This window comes from Antechinus flavipes, chromosome 3 (assembly GCF_016432865.1).
Source record: "Antechinus flavipes isolate AdamAnt ecotype Samford, QLD, Australia chromosome 3, AdamAnt_v2, whole genome shotgun sequence".
NCBI lineage: Eukaryota > Metazoa > Chordata > Mammalia > Dasyuromorphia > Dasyuridae > Antechinus > Antechinus flavipes.
In genome coordinates, this window is record NC_067400.1 from 179,567,391 (window position 1) to 179,593,045 (window position 25,655).

Sequence of the window (25,655 nt, forward strand, 5' to 3'; positions counted from 1 at the left end):
GATGGTTCTGGAGAGGACAGTGAGGTAGGTGAGCTTGCACAGTCCTCCCTCACTTAAATCCAATTCACTTGCATATCATAGCATCACTTCTGTGATATCATGGTCTTCTTCAGGAATGAAGGACAAAAACTATAACAACAACTAAATACATCTCTTATATTTCAGACAGAGAGAACATGGCATACAGGATAAATTAGACTTGAAGTTAGAAGGATTTAGATTCATATTTTGCTTTAGATATTAACTATGTGACCATAGTAAAGCCACAGTTTTCTCCTGTATAGAGTTAATAATAGTACAATCTTACAGAGTTAATGACGATCAACTGAGATAATGTAAAGTCCCATGTAAAAGTCACCTATTATTATTTATTGTTTAGTGTAGTTTTGTGTATATATTCTTTTTTCTCAATATTTTTAAATATAGTATACTTTTTTTGTAAATTCTCTATGACATCTAGCACTATTATATATACTCAGTGAGTTGGCATTAGATGACAATGATGATGATGATGATGATGATGATGATGATGATGATGATGATAATGATGATGACAACGACGATGATGGTAGTGGTGTATCATAAATTTCAGTGCTCCATGGGGGAGCCCTAAAAGTTTTATTACACAAATATTCAGGAAAAGAAAAAAAAAAGATTTCTCTTACTCTTTGGCAAAAGCCCCTATAAATTAAAAATTAGTGAGGAAAGATATCCTGTTCATTTTGAAAACAAAACAAAAACATAATATACCAAAAGCATTATACTTGAAAATTGTGTTCTCAAAGAACTCTTTTCTGTAGTATCATTGTTTTTATTTTTCTGAAACAACTGAGTATGTTTTACTTAAGATATGTGCACATAACCAAGTGTCATAAAAATAAAAAGCTTTGTGTTAATTTAGTTCAAAAAAATCTCTTCTTTAACTTTGATTCAGCTGTCATTCCTATCTTAATCCATGATGCAATGTTGGGTGAATACCCCTTAGATTAACAGAGTGCTTTTTTCCTTTAGATCAATGGTTTTTAATATAATTATCTCAATAATTGTCACCCTATGAGGAGGGTAATATACAAAAAATTTAGGTCTTTTAAAATATCTATAGGTGGTTATAGATTATCATGGCAAGAGTTCCATGTGACAAGCAGAAATCATGGATTCTTGAATAGTTGTTGGTTTAAAGTTCTCCATGACTATCTGTTACAAAAAGGCTGTGCTTGTAATTAATTTAAAGAAATGTATCCCTACATTTGGAGTTGTTCTGTCTGTTCTGGTCATAATGTATCTAAAGCCATATAACACTTTGACTTACAAGAAGGAGGAGATGTAGTTACATAAATATTAACTTGTTGGGAAGGTATAGATAAACAACATTAATCAGTAGGCTTTCTAATTAGCTAAAAGTGCATCTGTGATTGCAACTAAATGAAAAATTTCATAGAATCATAGAATCTCAGTAGAAGGAGGTAATACTGTAACTGACTAGTTTTGCATCCCTGGCAAGAAGATCAAAGCAATTCTCCTATCTAGATGGCTTGGTGTATTGGAGATAGTGGTTGCATATTTCTTATATGTTTGAAGCCTTTCAGTTTCATGAACCTGAGGAAAATGCTTAATTTGCTGTGCACACCTTTGGGATCTTTACTCACAATAAAGTCAGTTTACTCGTAAATAGGAAGCCTTTCTAAAACGTGTCCAGTAACTGGTCATCTAGCCTTCATTTGGAGATCTCCAAAGATGGGTGCAACCTATTACACTTCTTGTTACTGTAACGCATTATACTTTTTGCACTTTTGCATTAAATTGCCCAGAAGTATCTCCTTATATTAAGCCAAAATCTGCCTGTTGCTGTTTAATTATAGGGATATAAAGTTCATAAACCTCCCTTATTGCTTCTGTCTTCTAGACCCAATTAAATTAAGTCTATTCCTTTTCCACATTATGTTTTTTCCAAATATTTGAAGGTCCTTATCTTGTCATAGGTAAACTCTTTTTCTTCAGCTCCTTCTTTCCTCTCTTTCTACCTTTCTTTTCCCTTTTTAACTAAATTTATGATGGTGTGATTTTGAATAATCTTACCCTTCTGGTAACCCTTCTCTAGAGATGTTTCAGCTTGTCAATATCCTTTCTAAAATGTGAGACTATAGTTTGCTTGGTACTCAATGTGTTTACTTGAAGACGTAGGGGACATTTAAGTGTTCACTTACCTTATTAAGTTTACATTTCAGTACTGTCTTAATGATTTTTTTTCCTATACAGACTTGAAATAATTCTCCTTCATAGAGAAAGTAATCAAATTTAAAACTGAATGGCACTATTTTCTTTTCATTTTTTCCCTTTATTATCTCATCCAAGCAAAGTTGTAGTTCAATCCCTTTTCTTGACATTAAAATAGCTCTTGAAAAATCTTTTTAAATGTGCCTAGAATTAAGCAAAAGAATCATCTATTTTTAGACTTTTGTATTTCTGACATTATTCTTGCAGAGTTTTGCCACTTTTATATGTTGATCTTTGATTATGTTATCTTTTTTCCATTTGTACACAATCATAGAATCCCTGAATTTCAGGATCTCAGAGGTCATCTAGTCAAAAAAGAAAAATAGAAACCCCAGCTATCATATGCTAGATAGCTGGTAATTATCTAACCTTTTTAAACTTTTAAGACTAGGAAATTGAGTGGAATCTAATTCAACTCGGAGCAAGGAACTTGCAATACATCCAAAGTTCTTAGGCTTATCCTCTTATTGAATAGTTTGTGATATTAGAAACCCAAATCCCATTTTTCAGGGACAGGCATTCTGATATCCTATTGCTACCATCATTAACTAGGATATTTCCCAGTATTCTACTTTTTTTTTTTTTTACCATACCAAAGCCATCTTGAGTCTTAGCAAGTTGTAGTTGTAGTTGTAAGTTGTAAAGGAAAAAAAAAGAATTATAATTTCACAAATAATTCATGAAGTTGAAAACAATATGAAGTGAATGCAGAAGAAAATACGACAATATTGATAATGTGGTTTCACTATTAATAAATCCTATTTTGCTAAAAATCCTCAGAAGAGTTTTCAGTCTTACCTTTCATGGCTTAGCGTCCTACTCTCTGAGCATCTCTGTTTTTTTTTTTTTTTTTTTTTTTACTCTGGTGCAAAATTAGAATATCAATAATTTAAAAAATCTTCCAGAATGACTGGTTTTCTACTTCTCAGTGAAATGGCAGTCCAAGTCTCCTTTTCACCTATACTTCTCAGACCCAAAAGCAAAATCAATCAACAAAATGTGTTAATTACTTTACTCTTGATTCAGTGAGGATTCTTCAAAGACCACTTCACTATGGTGAGTCTTGAGTGAGTCTTAGATCAGACCTTTAGGTCAGAAAAAAGTAGGAATATTCTTTCCACTCCCATTCTAAGAAAAGGTATCTCAGGATCCAGTATAAACATTTATGGCCAATTCATGGCCCAAACTCATTAGAAATTACCCAAGAAGTTCCAAAATACATCTTTTTTTTTTTTAAATAAGCAGAATCAATGCTATAAATAGCTGTGCATGACCTGTGTGTGTATGTGTGTGTGTGTGTGTGTGTGTGTGTGTGTGTGTGTGTGTTCCTTATTCAGCTCTTCACTGCTCTTCTTAAAGGTGGGAAATAATTGGATATGGTCAGAAAGAGTATGACAAGGGAAGGAGAGAAAGAGGATGGCTGCATCTTGACCCCCAACACACATACTTAAATTTCTGGAGAATCTAGAAATATAAGTTTTCGAATTTATTTAAATAATGGAAGCATACCCTTGGCATAGAACCGTAGTTGGGAGTTTATATGGAACCAATCTTATAGACATCTATCAAAAATTTCCTTTGGACCCTATCCTAACTCTAATTCTATTGCTAATCTCTCACTCAACATTAGAATTTGCTTTGTTTCCATCCTTCTTCTTTAATGTCTTCACAGAATATAGTTCTTTCCTATGTCTGCAAGGGATAGTGGCAAGAATACTGTGCTGGCATCCTGTTTAAAATCACTTAATTGCTTGTTGCTTGTCACTTGTTGCTTGATGATCTGGGACAAATCACTTAACCTCTCTTGACCTCATTGCCTTCATTTATAGAAAAAGAAGGCTGGCTAGACCATTAGGGTTCCATTTAGCCCTAACTTTATATCTTATGGTGACTCAGATTCCATTAAAAGAGTCAGAACAAAAATATATTGAATACAAGATAGACTTTATTTCAGTTGACCAAAAATGAATAATGTAAAGGATTCACATATGATGCAATAAATGTGAAAAGAAAACCTCAAAATAAAGCAAGTCTTCTTTCTCTCAGTGACCAATGCGGAGATGAGGCTGAGATCTGAATTCAGGATGATGAGCTTTCCTGTGTCCAGGTCTAGCATTCTATCTACCATATCACCTAACTTCCCATAAAGTGAGTTATTATTGTTGTCATTTGTCCTTCATTCTTGAAGAGGACCAATGACACCAGGAAAGTGATGTCTTGAGTTGCAAGCAAGTTGGATTTAAGTGAGGGAGAGCTGTACAAAGTCACCAGTCTCATTCTTTCCTCCAACTCCTCTGGATCCAGTGACAAGATATAGATCAGGATGACTGCAGATGACCTTTGATGCAGTGTAAGATTTTGGTCTTTTTTAAACAAAGTTCTTTTTCAAATCTCAGTGTGTCTGAGGCTATGCCCATTCAGTGATTAAGACTAGGTAAGAAATTGAGTATGAAGTATAATAAAATGAAATGGTGAGATAGAGATGAAGATCAAAAGGAAATAAGGCAAAGAAAAAATGTAAACTACTAATTGGGAAAATGGAGGAGAAGCAGAGCCCTCAAAAGAACAGCTATTTCATTATATGTTATTGTCTCTATCTCTCTCCTAATCCTTTACGCAAACAAGAAAATACTAGCAACAGTATAGGCAATAGCATTTTCAGACAATAAAGGGAGGGAGTGGAGTCCACATGAAACATATGTGAATAATGCAGCAAAACCTCATTTAATCTAGATCTTTTTAGCCAGAAATCTTTATTAGTTGTCACTTTGCACTTCTCTACTAGAATGAAAAATGATATTGCTGAGGATGATTGTAAAGTGCTGTAAGGTCCTGAAGTACCTTCTGAATCATCAAAGAAAAAATGACTGATGTTTCACATGTGCCAGTTAAGAAAAGGAAAAAAAAAACTATAATTACAATACATCAAACTATTAAAATCTAATTCTGAGTTTTCAGCCACATAAAAAGAAACATACTGTGATCAGAATGGAGAAATAGAAAAGTCAAGGTATGTGTATGTGTTGGAAATGTATGCATGAATTTATGTTGATGTGTGAATGCATGCATGTATGTATACATGTGAGAATGTCTGAATGCATACATGTGTATGCATACTGGTATTTACATGCGTGTGTATACAAGGGTGACTATGGTTGTGCATGTGATTTGTGTGTTTGTGTGTGTATATTTTGATGTCATAAAAGAATGAGAGTAAAATATAAAAGAAACTTAAAATACTGTAGATACTTTTTAGAAGAATTTGCAAAACAAGATCATGAAGAGTGACTGAAGAGGTAAGAAAACCAAACTAAGGAATATATGTAACAGGCACTATCTTCTGACATTCTTATTTCCCCTTTTAATATGTAAATAAATTACCTTTGGCTACTGCCAACTGAATGCATGGTTTCTCTGTTGAGACTGTTTATTGTCTTATATGATAATAAGGCCAATATGATTAAAAGGCAGTTAGTATATTTTCCTCCCTGTGAAGAAGGGCTGGGAATGATAAACCCAGAGGTCTTCTCTGAAATTATATTTCTGTGTTATAATTTTAATAAACACAGAAGGGAAGAAGCATGTGGGAGGGAGGAAGGGGAAAGTTTGAAGTTTCATCTTTTCAACTTGAAAACCATGGTAGATAGAGACAAAATCTTTCAAAGAAAAAAAGATAACATCTTGAAAAGGGTCAAGATATGAAAAAATAGGGTTTTTAAAAGGACTGAGGAGTGAAATAGAAAGAAAAGGAAGTTGAAAACATGTAGATATCCTCAGGGAAGAGTATATACAAAGCGGAGCTTGAAGGCAGGAAGTAGAAGAATGAGACCATTAATAGTAGGGAATTGCCAGGGGTGGGAAGTTAGGGAAATGATATGATTTTTCCCAACATAGGGAAATTATAGGCTATTAGATTCAAAATATCATAAAATTAAGAGGAATTTTTAGAGATTACCTCTCTATTTCATACTCTTTAAATGACAGAGAAGGAAACTGAGATTCAGATAGATCAAGTGATATGCCAACATTTACACAGCTATTCTGTGGTAGAATCAGAGAATGGTATATGAATCACAAAACCAAACAAAACCAAAAAACAAAGGGTATAAATGATAGAGTTATGTTATGATAAACACATGGAACAGATGAAATGGTAAATAGTTTAAAGAAAAATATAAATAGTAGTTATCATTTATATAGTATTTTAAAAATTGCTAAATAATTTATATATATTATCTCATGTGAGTTTCACAACAACCCTGTGATGTTGATGCTATAGACATTATAATCCTTTTTTATGATTGAAGAAATTGAAATTTAAAAACGTTAAATGCCTTATCCACAATCACAACTCTGTTTTGTAGGAAGTGTTTGAACATGGATCCTCCTGACTCTATTAGTACTTTATTTACTTTGCCACACTATCAGAGTGACTTAATAAAACAACTAGCAAGAAGGATAAAATACTGAATTGTGCTCATTGAAATAAGGGATGGTATTCTTTTTAAAGAAAAAAAATAAAGTCTCTGAGCTTTTGGAGTTTGGGAAACAAAGGTTAGACAGGCCTGACATATTATCAGGTACTTTAAAATATTTCTAATGTGAAATTTGTTATCTTAAAATAATAAAAGGTAATAAGTAGAATTAAATAATGGTAATACATTTGCTTATATTTTTAGGATTGAACCATTTAAGATGAATATGTTAATCTAAAAATTAGGATAAAAATGAGGGAATTAATGAAAAGCTTTGCTCTCAGAAGGAAGGCACTATAGAAATATAAGGTACAATTACCATTATTCCTATTCATAAAGGGAGGATTGGGAGTCTTAATATGAAGATGAAGTCCCCAAATTCCTAAGATATGGAAAAATCAATGCTATTGGTAAAAGATGAATTTCCTCTGTGCTGGAAATTTAAAGTTTTTATTTCTTCTATTTTAAGTTTTATGCCTCAACATTGCATTGACTTTTTATTTCAAAAGTTGCATAGATATTTTAATGGATTGTTTTATAGCCTCTCATGATTCTCCTTTGTCACTTTGAGAAGAAAGGAGTTTAGAAAAAGGATTAAGACTTATTAAGATTAATAAATGAAAAGTCTCGGTGTATCCTTTTATGGCCAAGAACCTAAAATTAATACCTTATGGTAATCTACCTTTGAAGGTTTTCAGAACCATACTCACACCTCTTACATCCATACCCAAACATACCCATGCGCGTGGTGAGCACACACACACACACACCTCATGAAATTTCCTTTTTTTCTCATATCAATGACATGAGCCCTTTATGATGAAATCAGAACTGGTAAAGAAAACATACTTCTATCCTGTGCTAGAACTGAGATGCTGTTAATATTGGCATATATTACACTGTGATTTTAATTAAAGCATTTGAATGCTGGCAGGTCAGTATTGTTAGAATGAATTCTGATTAATTGCTTATTTCTTTGTCATGGCTATAAATGGGATGTTGTGATGACACACATTCGATTCCAAACAATTTCCCTGGGGTCTAGGAGTAAATGGACTCTGGAGCAATCATTCTTTTTACTTGGAATGCCAGATAGGAAAGAAGCCAAAATTGCATTGGTCATCAAATGACACTATTTTAAAATTCTGTGGGTTGAAAATGTCTTAGTAGGATGTTTTGGGCAAGCCATTCATGTTTTTTATTTTGCATGACATCATTCCAGAGGCTGGAGGGAATTCAGGAGATAAAGTTTACTGTACTTTCCATCAGCCAAATTAATAAATGTGCAAATTAAAAAGGATGTCAGAGCACTAAAGAAACATCTGCTAACCAAAGTAAAAAAAGTAATGATGATGATGATAAATAAGGAGAGACAAAGGGATTTCTGCTTGGGGCTGATTTCCTTGCAGCTGCACCCTACTAGAAAGAACCATCAAAGTTATCCACAAGGAGGCCTCAGTTCGGAATTCTCTCTTGTAGATTTTATATCATATGTTACTAACCTGATGACACCTAACCTCTGTTAGATTTAACAATGGAGGCTGTTCTCCTTCTTCTCACTTCAGTTTATTCAAGCACAATATCTACCACCTGAACATGCCCTAGTAGAGAAACAATACCATAACATAATAAGAAGCCCAACATTAATTCAACAGCAAATTTCCTGATGGGAGAAACAATCAATGTCATATTGTATCTAGTGAAGCATACTATACATGTAACAGTTGCAATTGATAAAATCCACTTAAGAAATTCAGAACATTTATCTTTTAGAAAGCCCAGACTTCTCTCTACTAATATAAAAACATACAAACAGATGTATATATTCTCTTACTTTTAACATTTTCCTCCCTCCTCCTTTTCTTTCTTTCTTTTTTTTTTTTTTTTGTTCTTTGAGAAATCTAGAATGGGAGTTATTTTTCAATGCAATAATAAGATGTAGTCTTACTATTTGGGTAAACACAGCAGTGTCTTTTTTTCCACATCTGAAAATATGAAGAAATCTTAGCGCTAAATACTCCTAACATTTCAAGAGCTTTTCTCATGAACTTCCTGTTTAGAATAACATAGTAATTACTAATTATAATTATGTCCTGAATCGTTATATCCAGCTGCCTGCATTTTGTTGTTGTTGTTCAATGAGCAGGTGAAGACTATACTAATCCTTGGAATATATACACATCACCTGGGAAACTTCAGGACTGATTATTCAGTATTCTATTTTGCCTCACCTATGGTCCCATTTTTATAAATTCTTTCCCTCCCAACTCTGTTGCTTATTATATTGCACTGAGAAGCTGTTTAATCATGTGATTACTTCAATAATTTTATAAAAGGCAGCATAATCAAAAAGTTTTTTTAATTCATATTCTTTATTTTGCCTTCCTTTACTAAATAAAAAAAATGGTGCCTTCAAAGAAATGCTCCATATGTACCAAAATATAAGAACATTTTTTGTGATACCAAAGAATTGGAAGCAAAGTTATAGCCTGGGAAATAAATAAACAAATTGGGCCATATGAATATGTGTAATGGAATGTTTATAAGTCATATTTAATGAAGAATTCAATTACTATAGAGAAGCTTGAAATGGCTTACATGAATTGATCCAAAGTGAAGTCAGTAGATTTAGGAAAACAATACACACAATTGCAATTACCAAAAAATGATAGAAAATGAATGTTGCAAAATGACAAAACAAAACAACCCCAAGGAAGAAATGGAAGAAGATACCTCTGTCCTAAATGCAGAGATGGGAGGTCCACAGTAGTAATGCCTTGCATGTATTTTTCAGATTTTTTCAAAGTATCAAAGAGATTTTCTGATTTTTTAATTTATTCTTTTTTCCTATAAAATATTATTTGCCCTAAAATATTTGCCATTTAGAATGGCTGTCTGAGAGGAGGAAGGGGTGAATGCTGGGAGAATTTTGGTATTGTAAATAATCAATAAGATATTAAAAAAAAGAAAATAGAAGTACAGGAACATTGAAAGTATGATATCTAACTTGAGTCACATTTAAAATTCTATAACAACATGGAAATACAATAAATTACAAATATATATTATGAGGAAGCTATATAGCTTTATATGTGTTTATATAAATATATATCTTATATATAGTTGACAAAACTAAGGTATACATAACTGGATATTCATTTACCTGAGAGAATTGAGTCAATTTAGAAAACAAAATTAATGTTGCAAAATTGTTAAGAATATATGTGGTCCCAAAGTAGAGATATGAAAAATTGCATTCCCTCTAACTTCTTTGCAGAAGTGGAAGATCCATGGGTGTGAAATCACATATATATCAGATTATTTTTGATATGTTGATACATGTTACTGATTTTTGATGTTTTTTTCCTAATTTTTAAAAAAGTTTTTGTTATCAAGAATGCATTTCTGAGAGGAGAAGTGGGCTAAATATAAGGAAAAACTGGGCAATATGAAAGAAAAATTATCAACAATGTTTAATTTTTAAAATAGTACTTGCACCATCACTTTCATTTATAAAAAATACTTTGGTCAAATTCTAATCCAGGATATCCCTGTCTGCAAGTTTCAAAAAGATAGGAGCTACTCTATATTAACTTTATATCTCCAAAAGCACAGGGTTCTGCACCCTAAGTACTTAATAAATGTTGTTTGAATTGAATTGCATTACCTATTATTTTAATCTAGAAATGCAATTAAGTAAAAGAAAATCAGTTTCATATAACTTACTGATCATTTTGGTTTCATTAATATGTTATTCAGAAGGGAGCCTAATAATGTTTCCTTATTATTATTAAACAATTAAGTTAGTAGACATTTAAAATCAGAAAAAAATAAATTGAACTGTATCGTTCCATCACAGAATGTACAGTAATGGTGTCTTGAAATGGAAACCATGTTCTTTACATTTTTAATCTATGACAAGGACTCAATACCTTTTTTGATCAAAGATCATCTTTCTACAAATTCTTTTCAGTATTAAACAGATCTTAAGATCTTATACTGAGAAGTATATATCTTTTGCCCCAAGACTTCAATATAATAAATTTAGGTTGCCAGCAGTCTCTCATTCTTTCCTCAAAGTTGCAACCCCAGATCAATAGAAAGGTCATCACCTCACTCAATCAAGACACCTCAAAGTTTATCCTATAATCCAATAGGAATAACAACAGATGGAAAGATATGTTAAGTTCCATAACCCTTGAAAGAGAACCCTTCTTATAATCATTCCAGACTGGTGCTACACACTCAAGAGATTTGTAAAAATTTGAATAAGCAGCCAAACTTTGGGGTACTTGTCCAAATGTGGTCTTGAAGTCTTTCCTATTTTATCCAGACTTAATAAAAACCATGTTTTTTTTTTTTTTATCTTTGATTACAAAGCACTGAAACATATCAATGGGTCTTTTAGTAAGATGTGCAATTTGCTTTGAGGAGGGAAAACTTATTTTAAATGTACTGAGTATGCATATTGAACATAACTGGCTATACATAGTATATAAATATGCATTCAATTATAAAATCGTAAAATGTTTTTGGGACAATTTCAAGATTCTAAGGGATTGTTGACAGAATTATGGAATTATGGAAGTGCAAGAAACCTTCTAAGGTCATTGAGTCAATCCTCCCTGCCACAGGCAAGACTGTTGAAACCATACCTGAGAAAGACTTGTCTATACTTTTTTTAAAAGTTTCTACAAAACAGGAGATTCATTGACTTCTGGTTTGTCTATGTGTCAGTGAATTGTTTGTTAACATTAAGATCCAAGAACTATAGTTTGCTACCTATCCTCTTATAAAAGATGAAGAGATATACTAGATGTTTTATTATTATTAAATGCTATTTATTGAGAAATAACTGTAGAGTCAAAAGGCATTTGCATTGATTAGATATAAGCCATTACTGGCCAATCAGAGAACTTGGGTTTGCAGACTGTACAGTTATGGGTCAGTAACTGTAGGACCTTGCAGCATGCCAACTGGCCAAGAAAAAATAGTTTATTGTAATTAAATGATGATCTGGGGTTAAAAGAAATATTTACTGTTCAAAAAATGATTACCAGATAAGGTAAAGGCCTAGAGCAGTTGAGGTATATTCTTGCAATAAAATATGTTTGCTTTATAGGATGCTTATACCATTGTATCAGGGAAAGATTATGCATATGTTCATTGTCACAATAAGTCACAATAATCATTGCATGATTAGCAATGATAGTAGATACATGGACTATTGAGAACCAAAAGAATGGAAAGTTACAAAATAATGGATATGACCTGAATGCAAGGTGGTTCTGAGTTTGGTTTTCTTTGCTTTAGATGAAGGGAAAATATTTTTCTTTTGGAGCCCTTTACAAAGAATTCTTATTAATGTGAATAATGAATTCCATGAAGTGGTAACATGTATTCGAATTTGTGCTATTAGAAGTTCTATTTATGTAAAACTTGGTAATTGGTTCCAATCCAATGAAAATATGCAGTATATTTTTGAATAATGCAACTATTTTCATGGGATTGATTTTTCACACGAATAGATGGAGCTGTCTACATGTAATTCTTTCTTATATTTATTGTGAGCAAGGAAGATGATTTTTTTTTATTAAAGCTTTTTTATTTTCAAAACATGCATGGATAATTTTTCAACATTGACCCTTGTAAAACCTTGTGTTTCAATTTCTCCTTCCTTCCCCCCACACTCTCCCCTCAATGACAAGTAATCCAATTTATGTTAATCATGGTATAAATATATGTTAAATACAATATATGCATATATATTTATAGTTATCTTGCTTTACAAGAAAAATCAGATCAAAAGGAAAAAAATGAGAAAGAAAATAAAATGCAAGTAAACAATAAAAAAGAATGAAAATGCCATGTTGTGATCCGTAATCAGTTTCCACAGTCCTCTCTCTGGGTGTAGATGCCTCTTTTCTTTACAAGATCATTGGAACTTGTAACATTCTCTCTAAAATGTAATATTCTCTTGTTGGGGTTTTCTTGGGGTCTCTGGAGGCAACCTTCCACGAGTAGCCAGGGGTTAAAGTCCAAATCCTTTATTGTCTCTTCCCAAGTCTTGTCTCCTTTCCTGCAGCCCAGCTTTCTTATAGTCCAGATCCTTTATTATTTTCTTCCTGGGACTGGGCAGCTTTCTGGAGAGCCTTTCAGTCTGGCCTGGATTCCGAGAACTTGAGCTCCTGCCTGTCTTCTCTGATTTCTGAATCTCTCCAACTGAGTACTGGCTGAGGCTCTTAGCTTATATAGTCTCTTATCAAAGGAGTGAATCTTGTAGAACTATGGTAAGTATTAAATACATGTACTGAATAAGAGAACTGTTAAGCACCATACTAAATTAGATAACTATTCTCTCTATCAATTCCACTGACTTAGCACCTTGTTTCAAGTTCTGGCCCATAACAGGAACTGGCCTGAATCATGTCATTGTTGAAAAGATCCATGTCCATCAGAATTGATCATTGTATAATCTTCTTATTGAGGGTACGATGATTTCCTGGTTCTGCTCATTTCATTTAGTATCAATTCATGTAAGTCTCTCCAGAGCTCTCTGAAATCATTCTGCTGATTGTTTCTTATGGAACAATAATATTCTGTAACATTCATATACCATAATTTATTCAGCCATTCTCCAACTGATAAGTATCCACTTAGTTTCCAGTTTCTTGCCATTACACAAAGGGCTGCCACAAACATTTTTGCACATGTGGGTCCCTTTCCCTCCTTTAAGATCTCTGGGATATAAGACCAATAGAAACACTGTTGGATCAAAGGGTATGCACAGTTTGATAGCCCATTGGGCATAGTTCCAAATTACTCTCTAGAATGGGTGTATCAGTTCACAACTCTACCAACAATGTGTTAGTGTCTCAGTTTTCCCATATCCTCTCCAATTGTCATGATCTTTTCCTGTCATTTTAGCCAATCTGAGAGGTGATTTAGTTTTTCTGATCAATAGTGATTTAGAACACCTTTTTATAGGACTAGACATGGTTTCAATTTCTTCATCTGAAAATTGACTATTCCTAAGGAAGGTGATATTAAGGGAAAGAACAATGGATTGACTGGGAGTTAATTGATTAGCTGATTAATTGATTAGTTGTATACGAACTTGGACATATAAGACATATAAATTCTGTGGTTCTCCGTGTCCCCATATATAAAATGATAGATTTGGGACGTGTATTTTCAAAACTCTTCCAGTTTTATGTTTCTATATACTTATTTGGCTAGGATACACCTCTGTTCCACTTTAGTCTGACACTTTAAAAACTTCTAAGATTCCAGTAATAGCATTTAAAGATTTTGTTAATATATTTCCCCTCTCAAAATTAGTTTTGGGAAATATTGGGGGAGATAAACCTTTACATGGCTTCAGAGGCAAATAGGAGATTCATACACAGAGAGAGAAATTAAAACGTTGAGCCTCCAGATGGCACTAAGATATGCTGTCCCTACTACCAGTTCAGTAAGTACCCAAATAATCAGATATATCACATAGGCTAAAAAACTGAGGTCACAACATCTAGCACATAGTGTAACTCACTGAGTATTAATTCATTGATTTTTATAAGTTTGAATAATTAAGTTTGAGTCTGAATAATTAAACTTGATTTAAAAGACTTGTGTTCAATATGAAAAAAATTAATCTAGTCATATGGTGAATTTTACATTAAAATCTAGTAAGTGAGAATCACTACTGCTTTAATAAAGCTCCATCTAATTTTTTAAAAAAAATTACATGCAGGAATATATTATAAGTTTTCTCTCTATGCTGTGTGTTCATGTAATGTTGATTTATTAGTACAGTAGAAGCTCACTAATTAGCACTAATGACAGGGAGACCCATTGTGGATTATAGAATTCTGCAAATTAGTGAGTGTATGAACAAACATTAAAAATCAAGAGTACTGCATTGCAAAATGCCCTTTTCTACTTATTTTGACAGAATGGTTTGCTGTTAATTATTTATTATAATTCTTCATAGTGCATTGCTAATATTATACTTTGTTGAAAGCAGTATTTGTAAGGATTAATGGGTTCATGTTTATAAAGCACTTGGAAGAAATGTGTAATATGGGGGAAGTATTATTATTACCATGGAATGTAATGAAATCTAAGTAATATGAGGTTTGTACAGATCTCTGCTCTCAAAGTTTTGATAAGAAGTAAGTAAGACAGCTGGATCTATTCTGAAACTTATTGGAATTGTGGGCTTGTGCATTGAGAATCAACTATCCTTAAATATTAAATAACTATAAATCAGATATCATCCTGAGTTTGTCATTGAGGGATTCAAATGGTTAAATATATTCTAAGTACTGTGAAAATCTGATTTTTGGTTGGCACTTTCCAGTAATAATAAATTTACTGAAATATTAAATAGGCAAGAAGTTAATATGTCAAGTAGCTAAGGTGCTGTCTTCATTTTGAAATTCATTTCAATGAGGAGGAGCATCCTGAACCTTTCTATTTGGTTTGGGATTCCTTATTATGAAGAAAGACCTAGGGTAGTAGAAGGAGTCTGGAGAAGGGCAAAGTAATTAATTCAGGGGCTGGAAGGATTGACTCATAACAAAATAATAGATTGTGGCTAAGTGAATATGAAATAGGTATGTATATAATGTATTTGGATGTGCATATCAAAACTGAAGACGTCATTTAGCCAATTAAAAGGGTAAAGTCAAGCAATTAAGAATCAAATATCAGAGTAAACCAGCCTTGAAATAGGATCAACAAATCTCAGGCTTTCATATTCTTACTAGACTCTCATATTTTGTGAGAATACAAAGGAATAGAATACTTTAATTCTGTGTTGTCTTTCAAAATTTAATTACAATTTAGTTTATGTACAGTCAGTTTTCCTTCAGGCCCTGGAGGTTATCTTGATGGACTTAAGTTTTCTGAATGCTATATCATCAAGTACCTACTTTGCTTAGTACCTAATGAGTGCACTCTTTTTTTTTTTTTTTGAGACATTTAAACTAAGTTAATTACATTTTAGGAGGCATATGTTAAATACAAGGGAAGGAAGAGTTACAATCTAATTCAACAAGTTTCTTTCGCCTCTACTTTCTATTATTCTTATAATGACATATTTTTTCCTAAAATCAGTTACTCAATAAACATTTATTTAGTACTTATTACTACTATGTGAAAGGCTCTGTTTTAGGTTTTGAGGATAGAAAAACAAAAATGAAACAATTCCTGTTTCCCAAGTGGGAAAGGGGAAGTCATACATAAATGAAAATATACAAGGTAAATTGGGGGGTGGGGTGGGTGGGGCACCAGAGGGAGGAATCAGAAAGCTAATTTTTGAAGTTTATAAGATAAAAAAAGAGAATTTGGATAAAGTGAGACACCCAGAATTTAGGAGTGTTGTGACATCAATTATATATATGGGTATATATATATATATGTATATATGTAGGTATATATAATATTTTATAGATAAAAATATGTACACACAATATACTAATATACATGAGAGATGTATGCATATAATACAGATACATATGCATACATGGGCATATAGGCACATGTGTATATCTCTATAAATATACATATATGTATGTATGTGTGTATATGTATATACATATATATATATGTATGTGTATATGTATATGTACATATACATATACACACATACATACACATGTTTACAGGATGAGTGGGAAGGGAAAAGAGGGCCAAGATTCTGGGAATATGTGGGATGAGAAATTGATCTGGTATCCTGTTTAGCTTTCTGCTGCACAGTAATCCAAGAAACCCTTTAAAATGAAGTAGGCAAGACAGAGAAGCCATTAGTATATGCGAAAAATAATCAAGTCTTTAAGAGCTTATTTAAAAGTTGCCTATTTGTGTTTGAAAATAAAGGTCAAACACCAGTCTATTTGACTTAAATCCAGGTGAATAATTTTAAATCCCCCTTTTGTTCTGTTCCACAAATTCTGAAGAGGTTGCAGTGTGCACACACTCCAAAAACACAGGGTAGTGAACAAGAGTCTTTGATTTTCTTCACTCACCACATTCTACCTATTCGTGGAGTTAGAGGGAAAACACAGGCAAACATCTTCGACTCAGGGAAAGGCAAAAGGTTTCTCCCACCTCCTGTGTTCTATACTATTCTCAAATACAAATGTAATATCTTCTGAGGCTGAGGATCCTCCAAACTCAGCCTAGGCTGGGGGATTATTTTGTCAAAATCTCTGTGTTGCTCATCTGTATTAATAAATTTTTTATTAAGTACTAAAAATATCAAGGCATCAAGTGGAACCAATAGTGTGCACAGTGAATTATTTTTAATGGACATAATCTGGAAATTATCCATTGAGTTTAATTTCCCTCTAACCCAATTAACAAACAAACAAACAAAAAAAAAAAGAGTGAGAAATTCTTCCAAAAGATTCCACAGGCAAGTTACTCATTCTTTAAAAATGTCTATATTTAAAAAGGTAGTTTTTTTTTTAATCGAGTAAAAGGAAACATTATCCAGCACTACATAATCCTGAAAAATTAACTGGCACCTTGGGGTGGGGTAAGTGTAGATTTTGGCAGATGTCTTTAACTAATTTTCAACCATTCATAGTTTGTGCACGCACCATTCTAAAACCTAATTTTTTTGGTTGCACTTTCCCACATTATTTTTAACCTATGCATTATGATTGTGTTGAGACCTTCAATCCATATGCTTTCAATTCATTTATACTTAAATCATAAAACATAATTTATAAAAATCTATCACATGTTTTATATCTGTTTAACAAGTCTTGTTTTTTTAGAGAATAGAAAATTACCAAATATAAATGGAATTGAACCCCAATGAGCACATGTTCAGTTGAAATCTTAGGCAGCATCAATGTCTGATAGGGTTCTAAAATGGAAAAATGAATTCCCTCAACCATAATGGATATATTTCTTAGGCCAAGTACATTCTCCATCACATTGATTCTCAGTGGAACAATCATAAGCACGGCAATGCCTAAGATAAATTATGCTTCTTTTTCTTTAGTTGATGTCTTTAAATAAAACATTTAATTTTATTATTGAATACTAAAGTCACATTCCAAATTTTAAAAAATTAAGGTATCCACCCCTCAGGAATTTTTAAAGGGAGATTACCTAAGGACCAAGGCTTAAGTAAAACAAAAAACAAAATTTACTAAACATTATTGGTACTTTGTCTTACTGATAAATATGACTTATACTGCATCCAAAATATTTCATACTGAAAAAGAAATTGTATGAACACATATAGGATATCATTTTAAATGAAATAAATGAATCAATGAATAAAAGTGACAGATTATTAAAGGTCTCTGAGCAGAGGGTGGGCAGCTACTTGTCAGGGATGTTGTAGAAATGATCTTTACTAGCACTTAGCATTGAATGGGTGAAATGGAATGCCTTTTGAAGTCCTTTTTGCAACAGAGAGACTATGATTACATACATAGTAAATGCATATATCCATAATTACCACATATAAGACTTTCTCCCCCCAAAAAACCTCTTCTCCCTCATACCATGTAGATGAAAAGGCATGGGAATAAAGGGTAAATATGTAATTATGGAGAAAAGATAAAAATAAAGGGATCAAAATAAAGAAGATAAAAATAAAGGAGATTTTAAAATAGGAAAGACCCACATGTATAAAAACATTTATAGGAATTCTTTTAGTGGTGGCAAAGAATTGGAATTGGCAGAAATGCCCATTAATTGGGAAATTGTTGCACAAATTATGGAATATTGATAAAATATAAGAGAAAGATTTCAGAAAAAGCTGGGAAGACTTACATGAACTGATGCAAAATGAAGTGATCATAACCAGGAGAACAATATATGTAGTAATAGCAATGTTGTAAAAAATAAACAACTATAAAAGTTTTAATAACTATGATTGATATGATAAAAGAACTTGTATATGAAAAAATGATATCCATCTCTAGATACAGGATTGATGGACTCCTAATACAGATTGAAGCATATTTTTTCCAACCTTATTTTTTTTTCCGGTTTCCCTTCCCCAGTCCTGCCCAGCCCTGAACATGGCTAATCTAGAAATGTTTTTCATGGCTTCCTATATAAAATAGGTATCATATTTCTAATTATTTTATTGGTTTGGGGAGGAGTTAGAAAAGAGGGGGACAGAATATGGCTAATGCAGAAATATGTTTTGTATGACTATGTAAAATGGATATCACATCTCTCATCATTTCAGTGGTTTGGGAAGGGGTTAGAGAGAGAAAGGAACAGAATTTGTAACTGAAAATAAAAATAAAATTTAGAACCTGAAAAAAAGATGAATAGAAATCTAACATTTGCTTTTTTTTCCTTTAATGCTTTTATTTTCCATAGTTACCCATAAAACAATTTTTACACTTATTTTTAAAACATTGAGTTCAAGATTCTCTTCCTTCCTCCTCATCCCCATTCCCAATTAAGAAGGTACATATGAAGTTATGCAAACCATTTCCAAAAAAAGTCATGTTGTGAAACAAAACACAGATTCCTCTTCCTAACTCCCCTTCAAAAAAAGTCCCTTAAGAAAAATAAAGTAAAAAAGGGAGTATGATCAAATCTGTATTCAGACACAATCAGTTCTTTTTATGGATAGGTATAGCATTTTTCATCATAAAGTTCTTCAGAGTAGTTGTGGATCATTGCATTGCTGAGAATAGTAGTCATTCACAGCTGATCACCCTATAATATCGCTATTACTTTGTACACAGTACATTTCATTTTGCTTGAGATCATGGAGAACTTTTCATTTTTTTCTGAGAGCATGCTATTTATCATTTCCCATAGAACTTTTATATTCTATCACAACCATATACCACAATTTATTCAGCCATTCTTCAATTAATGGGAGTCCCTTTATTTTCAATTCTTTGCCCTGAAAAAGAGCTGCTATAAATATTTTTGATATATATATATATATATATATATATATATATATATATATATATATATATATATATATATATGTCCTTTATCTTTAAAAAAAAACAAAAAACAAAAAAACCTCTTTTGGGATACATGCCTAGTAGTGATATTGTTAGGACAAAGTATATGTATGGTTTTGTAGCCCTTTGGGCATAGTTCATATCTTTTGATCATTTATCATTTGGGACATGGCTCTTTTTTAAATAAATTTGACTCAGTTCTCTTTTTGTTTGAGAAATGAGGCCTTATCAGAGAAACTTGCTCCAAAATTCTTAATTCTTTTTACCATTACTATTGCTAAATGTATTTCCCTCCCATTTATTCTATTATCTCACTCTTTTTACCCTCCTGAAAAGTGTTTTGCTACTGATCATTCCCTACCCAATATGCATTCTCTTTTATCACCCTCCCCCTTCCCATATCTCATTCCCCTCCTACTTTCCTGAGATTTCTATACTCATATTTGAGTCAATTTTGATGAGTACTCCCCCTTTCTTTCCCCTTTTCCATTCACTGTAAAATTTTTCTTGTCTCTTTTCAAGGCAGATAATTTATACCATAATACTTCTCCCTTTCTCTGTCTCAAAGTACATCCCTCTCTCATCTCTTAATTTCATTTTTAAAAGCTATTATCCCTTCATGTCCAATTCACCAATTGTGATCTCTGTTTACATATACTCCTTCTAACTATCATAATAATAAAAAATGAGAAGAAAGTTCTAATGAGTTACAAATATCATTCTCCCATGTGGGAATGTAAAGAAATAAGCCTTATTAAGTCTCATATGATATCACTTTCTTGATTACCTCCTTATGCTTTTCCAGAGTCCTATATCTAAAAATCGATTTTTCTATTCAATTCAAATATTCTATTCTTTTCATTATGAATGCTTGAAAATCCTCTATTTCATTGAATTTCCATCTTTCCCCCTGAAGATTTATTTTCAGCTTTTCTGGGTAGGCATTCCTCCAAAATATCACATTTCAAACCTTCTAAACCTTTAATGTAAAAAATGCTACATCATGTGTTCTGATGGTGGCTCCATTATACTTAAATTGTTTCTTTCTGGATGTTTGCAATATTTTTTCCTTGACTTTAGAGTTCTGTAATTTGGCTATAATATTCCTAGCTATGCTTTTTATCTTGGGATCTCTTTCAGGACATGATTTATAGATTCTTTCAATTTCTTTTTTACCCTCTGATTCTGGAATATCAGGGAAGTTTTCCTTGAAAATTTCTTGAAAGATGATTTCCAGGATATTTTTTTTTTTTGATTATGACTATCAGGTAGACCAATAACTTTCAAATGATCTCTTTTGGATCTATTTTTCAGGTCGGTTATTTTTCTAATGAGACATTTCACATTCCACCTGTCTCCCTATTTTTTTTTTTTTGGTTTTGCTTTATTGTATCTTTATTTATCATAAAATTATTAACTTCCATTTGTTCATTTCTAATTTTAAAATAATTATTTTCCTCAGTGAGCTTTTGTATTTCCTTTTATTATTTGACTATTTTTGATTTTTAAGGCATTCTTCTCTTAATTAGAATTTTATATTGTCTTTTGCACTATTCTCAATTTTCTTTCCAATTCTTCCTCTATCTCTTACTTGATTTTCAAAATCTCCTTTGAGATCTTCCATGACCTGAGATCAATTCTTATTTTTCTTGGAGACTTTAGATGTAGGAGTTTTGATTTTGTTACCTTCTTCTGACTGTGTTTTTTGATGTTCATTGTCACCTTAATAATTTTTAACAGTTAAAATCTTTTTTCTATTCTTTGCTCATTTTCCCTGCTCACTTGAATCATTGCCAATTTCTACCTGTACTCCTTGATTTAAATATTTTCACACTCCATCCATTTTTCATTCAACAGGCAAATGAGGCCTTCTAATGAACATGAGGCCCCTACTCATAAACCTTCCTTTTCAGTTCAGTGTAACCACTCCAAATGCAGCCAGGAGTTAAAGTCCAAATCCTTTACGGTCTCCTTGAAAGTCTTGTTCCTTCACTTGGGGCTTGGATAGTTTTTCTGGAGGCCTATCTCTCTCCTTGGTTCTGAGAGGCCTTCCTCCTCTGGCTTCTGAATCTCCCAGATTTCCAAAGGTTTCTGCTTTAGTCTCCAGCCACAATGAAGGTGGAAGATGGAATAAATCTGTCTCAGCCTCAGAAAGCTACTAGTGTGCTTGTCCTTTTTGGCCCTGACAGCTCCTCCTTATATACCCCACACTGAGTATACACCAATCATTACATCACTAGGAAACCATTATTTATTGTAGGATTAAATCAATGCTAAACTAGAGTTAACCACTGTCTCTTCAATTCCACTTACTTAATACCTTGTTTCAAGTTCTGGCCCATAACATATATCTGCACAAGTCAATTAATCTTATTTATCTTATTTTCCCCATCTATCAAATGACTGGGAGAAGGAAATGGCAAATCACTCCAGTATCTTTGTCAAGAAAATGCAAGTGGTATCATGAAGAGTTGGACACAACTGAAAAATGACTGAGCACATACTTGGATTGGAGAGGATAGTTTCTAAAATAGTAACATGCAAGAAGTATGTTCTTATTAGAAGGGTTCCAGGTGACAGGGTTTCAGTGGATTAGGAAGTTGCTCACTAAAGAGTTTACAAAGATGCAAAAAAATCATTGCATGTTCATAGCTTTTTGTGACCTAATTATTAAGATTGCTGAACCTTATGATGACAACTCAATGAGGGCCAATTGGTGTTGACACTCTTGACACTCAATGACATACTTCTTCATCTTTAATAGCATTCTCATTTTTCTATGTTATGTTTATATTTTTAAGGAAGATTTCCCATGTTTTTAATTTGCTTTAAACATTCTTGCATAATTACTGTTCTTTCTTTAAAGTATGTCTGAACTTGAACTCCAATCAGAGGCAGTGTGGAATAATGAAGAAAGAATTGACCATTGAGTTAAGCATATTTGGATTCAAACTTTGCTGCTGACATATACCAGTGTATGACCCTGTACAAGTGACTTAGCCTCCAATGCTCTAGGCAGTGTCTAGCCAGAATAAAAATGGCAGCTTAGGTGATAATTTGCAATAGTATTTAAAATTACCTCACAATGAGGTCCCTATCCCAGTGAAATCACAAGCCTAATTAAAAAATAAACTTAAGAATCTGAATTTTATTAATTCACTTCAACAAATATTTATCATATAACTACTCTATGCAAGATACTGCTAGTTGTTGGGGATCAAAAGATGAAAATAATATAGTCCCTTTTTTCAAGGCATTTATAATACTGTAGAAGGAAGAAATAATATATGTTTCACTAGAATTTAAGTTAGGAAATGATTAATTTCCTAGAAGATGTCAGACTATGTAAAAAATGAGAGGAGAAAAGTTTCATTCCTAAGTAGAGATATCAGAAAATGTCATGAAGGAGAAGGCAGTTAAGTTGATTCCTAAAGGAGGAGAGGAATATTAACAGGAGAGAAAAGATAGATCAAAGACTTCACTGGAGACATTATGACCAATAGACAGAGGTCAGGGAACGTAATTATATAGAAACAAGGATAAATGCTGTGGGACTGGAAAATTGTACTGGAAAATGTACCTAAAAAATTATCTCACTGACTTTTTCAACCCTACTCCAATTCAAATGGAATGGAAACTCCTTGAAGACAAAGAACACTTCATTTTAATCAATTGTCTGGCAATAGTAATTTAATAAGTATTTTTTCAATTGATGAAGAAAAACATGAAAACAAGAATGGAAAGAAAGGTCAACTTCAGATTTTGGAAGGCCAGGTTAAAATGTTGATATTTTATCTGGTAGATAAGAGAAAAACAATGAATGTTTATGGTAGGGGTCTTGTAGTCATTAGAAGGATGAGTTGGCTGAATGTGTGAAGAATAGCTTAGAATGTTAAAAGACTTAAATCAGAGTACAGGCAGAACACTATTACAATGATTCAACTGATAGGTAATGAAAGGTATCATTAACTAAGATGAGGAGTAGAGAAACAGAAAGGTAGTGAGAAATTGGAGTGTTGGAATCAATGTCTAGAAGACTGAATGAAAATAGGGTGGTAGGGAATAAGGAAATGTAGAATGATGAAGTTTAAATCTGATTTTGGGCATGAATTAGTCATTGTGATGAGTCCTGCTCTTCCTGACACCATAAATTTTACTTGAAGAACTATAAAACATCACTAAGTGAAGGAGATAATAAAGGATTTGGACTTTAACACCTAGTCATTCTTGTGGTGATTAATCTGCTGAAAGGAAGGCTGCTCCAAGACCTCCAGAAAACCAAATAAGAACATTACATTTTGGCATTCAAACATAGGACTAAGAACCTACACCTGTGACCCAAAAGTTAGGGTAAGTACAAAAACAGACAAGAGGGAAACATTGTTAAAAGGCTAAACTAGTAATTCAGCTGAAATGGGACAAAAAGTGCTTTTTCCACCTCAAGGAAAATGTGTCTAAAGCATGGTTAAGCTAATAAAAAACCAAGGTTTGATTATAACTAAAATGCAAATCATTGAACTCTTCAAAATATTAAAATAAACATCTCATTGGTTCTCTAAGGAAAAAAGAATTAGATTCAGATGAGTGGAAATTAGTAGGAGAGCAACTATGTGAATATTATAATGATAATGGTACTGATTCAATTCCTTTTTTTTTTTAATTGTTATTTTTTTTTTATTTTGAAAAAAATTTCTTTAAACATTATCTCTTGCATTTACTTCCGTTTCAACTTTTTTCCTCCCTCCTTCCACCCTTTCCCCCAGATGGCAAGCAGTCCTATGCATGTTAAATATGTCACAATATATCCTAGGTACAATATATGTGTGCAGAACCTAACAGTTCTCTTGTTGCACAGGAAGAATTGGATTCAGAAGGTAAAAATAACCTAGGAAGAAAAATAAAAATGCAAACAGTTTACATTCATTTCCCAATGTTCTTTCTTTGGGTGTAGCTGCTTCTGTCCATCATTGATCAATTAAACTGAGTTAGATCTTCTCTTTGTCGAAGAAATTCACTTCCATCAGAATACATCCTCATACAGTATCATAGTTGAAGTATCTAATGATCTCCTGGTTTTGCTCATTTTACTTAGCATCAGTTCATGTAAGTCTCTCCAAGCCTCTCTATATTCCTCCTGCTGGTCATTTCTTACAGAACAATACTATTTTATAACATCCCTATACCACAATTTACCAAACTGTTGTCCAATTGATGGGCATCCATTCATTTTCCAGTTTCTAGCCACTACAAACAGGACTGCCACAAATATTTTGGCACATATAGGTCCCTTTCCCTTCTTTAGTATCTCTTTGGGTTAAAAGCCCAGTAGTAGCACTGCTGGATCAAAGGGTATGAACAGTTTGATAACTTTTGGGGCATAATTCCAGATTACTCTCCAGAATGGTTGGATTCGTTCACAACTCCACCATCCGTGTCCCAGTTTTCCCACATCTCCTCTAACTTTCATCATTATTTTTTCCTGTCATCTTAGCCAATCTGACAGGTGTGTAGTGGTATCTCAGAGTTTGTCTTAATTTGCATTTCTCTGATCAATAGTGATTTGCAACACTCTTTCATATGACTGGAAATAGTTCCAATTTAATCATCTGAAAATTGTCTGTTCATATCCTTTGACCATTTATCAATTGGAGAATAGCTTCATTTTGTATAAATTAGAGTCAATTCTCTATATATTCAACTGTGAAAATGTTTTCCCAGTTTGTTGCTTCCCTTCTAATCTTTGCATTAGTTTTGTTTGTACAAAGGCTTTTTAATTTGATATAATCAAAATCTATTTTGTGATCAATAATGATCTATAGTTCATCTTTGGTCACAAATTTCTTCCTCCTTCACAAGTCTGAGTGGTAAACTATCCTATGTTCCTCTAATTTATTTATAATCTTCTTTTTTTATGCCTAAATCATAGACCCATTTTGAT